Genomic DNA, 7,653 nt, shown 5'->3' on the forward strand with positions numbered 1-7,653 from the left:
AAGTTAATAGAGGCAAAAAGTAGCAATGGCTCAATCATGTCAGTTTTTCTTAGCTGAAGAAAAAATCATCCAAAAGAAGTATTTTCCATTTCTAAGTATTCCTGATACTGTCCCAGACTGTCCCAAATTTTAGTTTTTTCATAGCAATTGTTTTTAATTAAGTTTTAAGTTAAGTTTTTAACTGCTATGAAAATTAAGTTAAAGCTATAATGTCAGGGAATGTTCTTTTTTTTTTCTTCTTTTTTTCAGTGGGTGATGATATTTTCAAAACAGCCTAGGCCTTCAAGAAACTATTTTTATCTGTTCGATCAATGGGAAAGCACCAGGACAATCAGATCAGAGTTCCTGAAGCCACTGTGGCTCAGAAAGATAGGTTCCGCTCTCAGGTGTGTTGCCGGAGCCCACTCCCCAGGTGGAGCACCGTTTTCCCATGTCAGATGTCGGCTGGCCTGTCCTTATTCTGCCTGTGGCCCTGTGCGGAGGGGAGGTCCCGGCTGCCCCAGCACACACAGCTCCTCCTGTTCTCTTTCCCCTTCTTCGGAAGGTATTTGTTGCCACTGCAAATGCCAGCCACCGTCCTGAGTGTGTTACAAGTAGTAACCTGCTCAGTGTTCACGAACTTTCTGAGGTAGGCACTGTTATCCCCAGTTCACACCCGAGGAGGACAGAAGGCCCGGAGAGGTGGAATCTTTTGCCTGACGTGACCCAGCTAGGGCGTGGCCAAGGTGGGGTTCAGTGGCAGGCAGCTTGGGCTCTTAACATAATGCTGAAGTCTGAACAGCACTCAGGGAGACAAAGGCCAACGTTTTGAAAAAAGATATAAGGTCCCGAGTAACAATGAAATGAATATATTTTAAAAATCAGATCCTCGAGGGAGTAAAAACTAGACAAGCACTTGCAATGTGAGCATTAGAAGCCCATTAGAACTATGATGTCTTTATTAAAATCAGTTCTAAACTGATAATTTCTGATTAAAGAACTAGAAATGTCATTTAAAAAGGAAGGAGGGCTTCCCTGGTGGCGCAGTGGTTGAGAGTCCCCCTGCCGATGCAGGGGACACGGGTTCGTGCCCCGGTCCGGGAAGATCCCACATGCCGCGGAGCGGCTGGGCCCGTGAGCCATGGCCGCTGAGCCTGCGCGTCCGGAGCCTGTGCTCCTCAGCGGGAGAGGCCACAACAGTGAGACGCCCGCGTACCGCAAAAAAAAAAAAAAAAAGGAAACTATCCTAGAAAAGTATGTCAACATTTTCCATTTTGTGCTCTTTCTGAACAAAAGCAATGGTGAGAGGCTTGTTCACCATTGAGAAGTCTGGAGCACTGAAATGTGATTAGTATTTGATGAGGATGGAGATTCTGAAAAGTGAAGACAAGGGACAGTATCTGTGGGCAGGTGGGAATGAACATCTTCAGGAAAAAGAAATGTTAACTGAGAACTCTAGGGAAAGCTCGAGGAGAGCCACCTAGAGTCCTGACTCATGGCTCTTGAGAGCATTCCTGCATCTACCCCCAGGCATGGCACTGGGGACACCAGGACAAAGGCGTGCCTGCCTCAAGGGGATCGCAAGTTAGTGGAAAAAAAAGTAGTACAACAGGCAAGGACCACCTATTGTGATGTGAGCCATCATGATATGAGGTCAGGGTGCTAGAGGGAGCTCCAAAGGGGGGCCCTGTGGGTAACCTGGGAACTGGACAGCATCTGGGAAGAAGTGATGCCTTAGCTGAATGCTGATGGTTGCCAGGCAAATAGAGAAATGGTCCAGAAGTAGGAGTAAGATGTTCAAAGGCCTGAAGCGGAAGAGATTGTGGTACCTTTTGGACTCAGAAGTACTGAGGGCCCTTCCTTATGGCTGGAGCAGAGGCAGGGTGAGAGGTGAGCCCGAGGAACCAGGAAGTGACCAGGTCATGATGCGCCCCTGTGTCCCTGGAGGGATGTGGACCAAATTGACAGCCCCAGGGAGCCTTAGTCCAAGTCACTGTCATCCCTCACTTGAGCTGCTGTGGTTGCATCCTTCCTGCATCCCTCCTCTGCTCCTGTTCCCCTGCAGTCCATTCCCAGGAAGCAGCAAGAGTTAGATTGTATTGTGACTGCCCTGGCTTAACTCACTTCATTAAGATTTGAGACACTTTACATGCCTACAAATCCTCACCTCCTCTAGGCTGCCAATGGCAATCACTCACTAAATGATGCCGTGCACTCTTTAGGACTCTGCAGACGTAATCAGAACAAATGGGTCCAAGGTAAGGGGACAAGATTTCAGCCTAAAAGACAGAACAATGCTCTAATGTAAGCTCTGTGAGAGCAGGACCACATCCATGTTGTTCCCTTTGGTATCCCCAGTGCCCGCCACAGGGTGAGGACACACTGTTGACTGAATGTGTAGTGAGACTGACAAGGGTGGAATGGGCAGCCTGTGAGGTCGAGAGTCACTCATCACTGGAAGTAATCAAGCCAACATTGAATGTCCACCTGCCCAAGACACAGGAGAGGGAAGCCTGCCCTGGTAGGACCACAGACGCATTGACCTCAGAGATCCCTTACAACTCTGGGATGGTTTGTGTTCTTTGATGACCCTTGTGAGACAGCAAATTCCTCCAGGGCAAGAATTGAGAATGAAGAAAAGTGTCTCTAGAGATAAGGGCTACCAAACATAGTACTTTTATTATCTCTTGTGGGAAAAGAAAAACATTCAAAATGACTCAAAACTGAATATGATGAAAGAAAGTGAAATTTGGGATTTTCTCAGGAATCTAAGTTTAAAGATAAAGGAAAGCTTCACAGGAAGCTAGCAGCCTGAATCTCAAAAAGATATTTGCACACCCATGTTCATGGCAGCATTATTCACAGTACTCAAAACATGGACTCACCCTGTGTTCACCCATAGATGAATGGATAAATGTATGTGTGTGTGTGTGTGTTTGTGTGTGTGTGTGTGATGGAATATTATTCAGCCTTGAATAAAGAAGGAAATTCTGCCAATTGCAACATGGATGAACCCGAAGGACATTATGCTAAGCAAAATAAGCCAGACACAGACAAATACTACAATACAAATATTTTCTTATATATGGGATCTAAAATAGTCAAACTCATAGGAGCAGAGAGTAGGATGGTGGTTGCCAGGGCCTTGGGGTGGGCTGGGAGGGGAATGGGGAGATGTTGGTCAAAGGATACAAGCTTTCAGGTATAAGATGTTTAAGTTATGGGGACGTAATGTATAGCATGGTGACTAAAAATAATATTGTATTGCATACTTGAAATTCACTAAGAGGGTAGATCTTAAGGGTTCTCACCACAAAAGAAAAAATAGTAAAGGAGAGAAAGAAAATAGTAACTGTGCAAGGAGATGAGTATGTTAACTGCCTTTATTGTAATGATCTTTTCACAATATATACATGTAGCAAAACATCAAGTTGTATACCTTACAACTTTTATATGATTTTAATTTTTATTTTTTCCGGTACGCGGGCCTCTCACTGTTGTGGCCTCTCCCGTTACGGAGCACAGGCTCCGGACGCGCAGGCTCAGCGGCCATGGCTCACGGGCCCAGCCGCTCCGCGGCATGTGGGATCCTCCCGGACCGGGGCACGAACCCGAGTCCCCTGCATCGACAGACGGACTCTCAACCACTGCACCACCAGGGAAGCCCCTAATTTTTAAATTATACTTCAAAAAAGTGTGTGTGGGGAAGCTAGGAACCTGAGACTCCCATATAATTATGTTTTGCTTGATGGGCTTTTCTTTAGCAACTGCCGAAACTTTCATATTTTCCAATTGGAAAATTTCAAATATTATTTTCATTGTGGTAAAACATACATAAAGTTTACCATTGTAACCGTTTTTGAGTGTACAGTTCAGTAGCATTAAGTCCATTCGCAGTATTATACGACCTCACCACTATCCATCTCCAAAACTTTTTCATCATCCCAATCTAAATATTTTTAAATATTAATATTTTATGTAGCAAATGTGTTCAAAAGTTGGAGGTAAGCTATTAATCAGCAATTAGCTTTTAAAAAAACACAAAAAACAGGACAACCAATAGAATGTTATTTTTTGCTCTAATCAAATGAAGTTGCTTTCAAAAGGAATAAAATAGCTGAATTTCCTGAGTAGGAAAAGAGTTTTCAAGGTATTTTCTATGTTTATAAACTGATTTAAATGTCACTTATTTGAGTATCCAGAGATTAAAAACCATATAGATTTCATGCCTGTCAATCACACTGGTCAATAAAACCCCCAACACCTTCTATTCCCAGTCAATACATGAAGCTTTACAAGCATAAGTTCTGGAAAATCTTAAATCATCAGCCTCGGGTAATTTGGTTACTTGCTTTATTTGCACCTGTTTGAACTACAGTTGCTTTCACAGCAGGGGTATAATGAACTCCACGTGCGCATAGCAGAATCTCAGAGATAAGACTTGAAATCCATTAACAATCAAAGTCATTTTTGACAACAGAGCTAGTTTCTCTCTCTTCTCCAGCTGACCTCACCGGCCTCTCCACGCAGATCTGCTTGCATGCTGGTCTCCGCTGCCAGAGACCAGTGCAGAGGTGGGCCTGGGCCACAAAAATCACAGACACCCAGGGTGCTCCGTAAGACAGCCCATGACAGTACCTGACGAGTGTGCACAGCGGGGCCAGTCAGACCGATTATAATCAGCTTCATATTGTTTCATTTTACTTCCTCCATTTGCTAGGATCACCAAATTCAAAAGATTACTGGGCAGCAAAGGTGAATGAAGCAAACAGCTAATATCAGACACCATTTCAAAAGCAACTGCCTGGATAAAGCCTTTAATAGAATTTCCCAGTTTACACCTCTGAAGATGAAGAAGGCAAGTTACCATGGAAACAAACAGTCTCTTTAAAGAGAGACAGGCTCCTCTCCTGGTCTGAGCTTGTTTCAGAAGGGAGGAGGGTAGAGGGAGGTGGGAAAACGCAGGCCAAGCATCTGCGACTAGAACAATGAAGGGAAATTTTCTTCTCATTAAAATCTTACCAATGAAATAAGCTTGGAGGGTCAGCACAAGACAATTTTTTTTTCTTGGCTGTGCTATTGAAAAAACCTCATCAGATATTTTGAGACACTTAAGCAAAATGACATTTTACTGGTAGTTTCTTTAATTTTTTTTCTTTATTCAATTAGTGGCACATGCTGGTGACAAGTGAAACCTTCCAGTACCTGACATAAAAGGCAAAGAGGACTCGCTTTTCCTGGTCTTCTATCACCAACACATACCGTCTGAGGTAACACGCCATTGGCTGCTTTTCTCTGCCTCCTCCCTGTTTATATATATATATATATATGTGTGTGTGTGTGTGTGTGTGTGTGTGTATACATACATTTAAAAGAATATATACAAAAAACCTAATTTAAAAATTGGACAAAGGACTTAAATAGCTATTTCTCCAAAAAAGATATACAAATGACCAATAAGCACATTAAAAGATGCTCAACATCACTAACCATTAGGAAAATGCAAATCAAAGATATCACAATGAGATGCCACTTCACACCCACTAGGAGAGCTATTTTTAAAAAAAGAAAAAGAAAAAAAATAGAAAAGTATTGTTGAAGATGTAGAGAAACTGGAAACTTTACACACTGATGGTTTAGCCACTATGGAAAATAGTGTGATACTTCCTCAAAAAATTAAACAGAATTACCACATGATCCAACAATTCCACTTCTGAGTATATACCCCAAAGAATTGGAAACAGAGACTTGAACAGCTGTTTGCATACCCATGTTCATAGCAACACTATTTACAATAGCTAAAGAGAGGAAGCAACCCAAATGTCCATTGATGGGTGAATGGATAAACAAAATGTGGTATATACGTACAATGGAATATTATTCAGCCTTAAAAAGGAAGAAAATTCTGACCCATGCTACAGTATGGTTGAACCTATAAGACATTATGCTAAGTGATCTAAGGCAGCCATAATACTGTATGATTCCACTTATATGAGGTACCTAGAGTAGTCAAAGTCACAGAGAAAGAGGGTAGAAGGGTGGTTGCCTGGGGCTGAGGGGAGGTGAGCGTGGGAAGCTGGTGTTAAATGGGTACAGAGTTTCAATCTGGGAAGAGGAAAAAGATCAAGAGACAGATAGTGGTGATGGTTGTACAGCAATGTGAATATACTTAATGCCATAAAGCTGTACATGTTAAAGAGGTAAATTTTATGTGTCTTTTAACACAATAAAAACATTCAGATAAATATATATTTATATATATATATATACAGGAGTTCTTTTGTATACACAGATGTTTTGTATATGTAGATGTACAGGGATTTTGTTTTTGCTCTTCATTGCTTACTTTTGCTAAAAGAATTATGCTACACACATATTCCTTATGTAACAAACCCCAAACCTTAATGGTATAAAGCGACCGTTTAATTATGCTTCAAATTAAGGATTCTATGGATCAGGGATTTGACTTGGGCAGAGAAAGGACAGCTGTCTCTTCCCCATGGTGTCTGAGGCCTCCTCCGGGAAGACTCAAAGGCTGGAGCAAGAATCATCTGGAGGCTTCTTCACTTGACTGTCCTGCAGTTGCCGTTGGATCCTCACTTGGGCTGTTGACCAGAACATCCACATGTGGACTCTCCACCTGGGCTGCTCCTTTGAGCTTTCTCATAGCATGGCAGCTGAATTCCAAGGGCAGCATTCCAAGAGAGCAGAGCAGAGTACACGGCTTTTTACAGGGTAGCCCCAAAAATCACATTGCATCGTTCGGTATACTCGGTTGATGGAAGGGAGATGCCATTGTGCCCTCTTTGGAAAATACAACCTGCCATAGCACACTGATTCGTCTTCTACCTGCTTTTACAATATCTCATTGACAATCCCTAAAGGTCAGTAAAGATGTAATTTTTCTCATTTCTTTATAATGACAAAATTACTTTGAATTCTAAAAGTAATATAAGTATAGAAACAAAACTTGGAAAACATAAAAATCTATTCACAGTTCCCCCCCTTCAACCAATCATGGTAATCATTTTTAGACTTTTTATTCCATAATTTCCTCATAATGTTCATAGAGTTTATGTTTGTTTTTTAAAATTTCCCCTTAGCACATAAGCACCCAAATTCACATCTCAACATTAAGTTATCTTCTTTATTTTTCTTGTGTGGACAAAGCAAAAATAAGAGTAGGGTACACCACGGGATGAGGTCTTCAGGTAGGAACTTGCTTAGCCTAATCCTACTGACAACTACTAGGGAAAATCACATCAAGGCTTCAAGTCTTCCGTCTTCTTTCTAAGGAATATAAAGCAGAGACATAACACACTAACTCCGGAAAAGTCATGTCATGAGTGAGTTGTGCCTTCCGCCACGCTTGTGTAAGGAACAGGTGACTGACCTCGGTGTGGAATACCAGCTGGTGACCTTTCACTGTTTTCTGCTACAAAGGCTTGGCTTTGGGGTTTCAACAAAATATGTGGATCTAGCAAGTAAAGTTTGGCAGAGCCTGTGTCTCCCAAACTCAACTCCAAACTATCGCTGGTTTTCATTGGCCTGCTGTGAAATGAGAAAAAAAACAACAGTGGGGTGAGTTTTTCATGAAGCTAAATGGATTCAATTTTTAAAAGCTGGGCTTTATTCAGAAATCATCCCTCTTTTAAAAATGTCAATATTGGGAAT

This window comes from Neophocaena asiaeorientalis, unplaced genomic scaffold (genome assembly GCF_003031525.2).
Source record: "Neophocaena asiaeorientalis asiaeorientalis breed wild unplaced genomic scaffold, Neophocaena_asiaeorientalis_V1.1 scaffold232, whole genome shotgun sequence".
Lineage (NCBI taxonomy): Eukaryota > Metazoa > Chordata > Mammalia > Artiodactyla > Phocoenidae > Neophocaena > Neophocaena asiaeorientalis.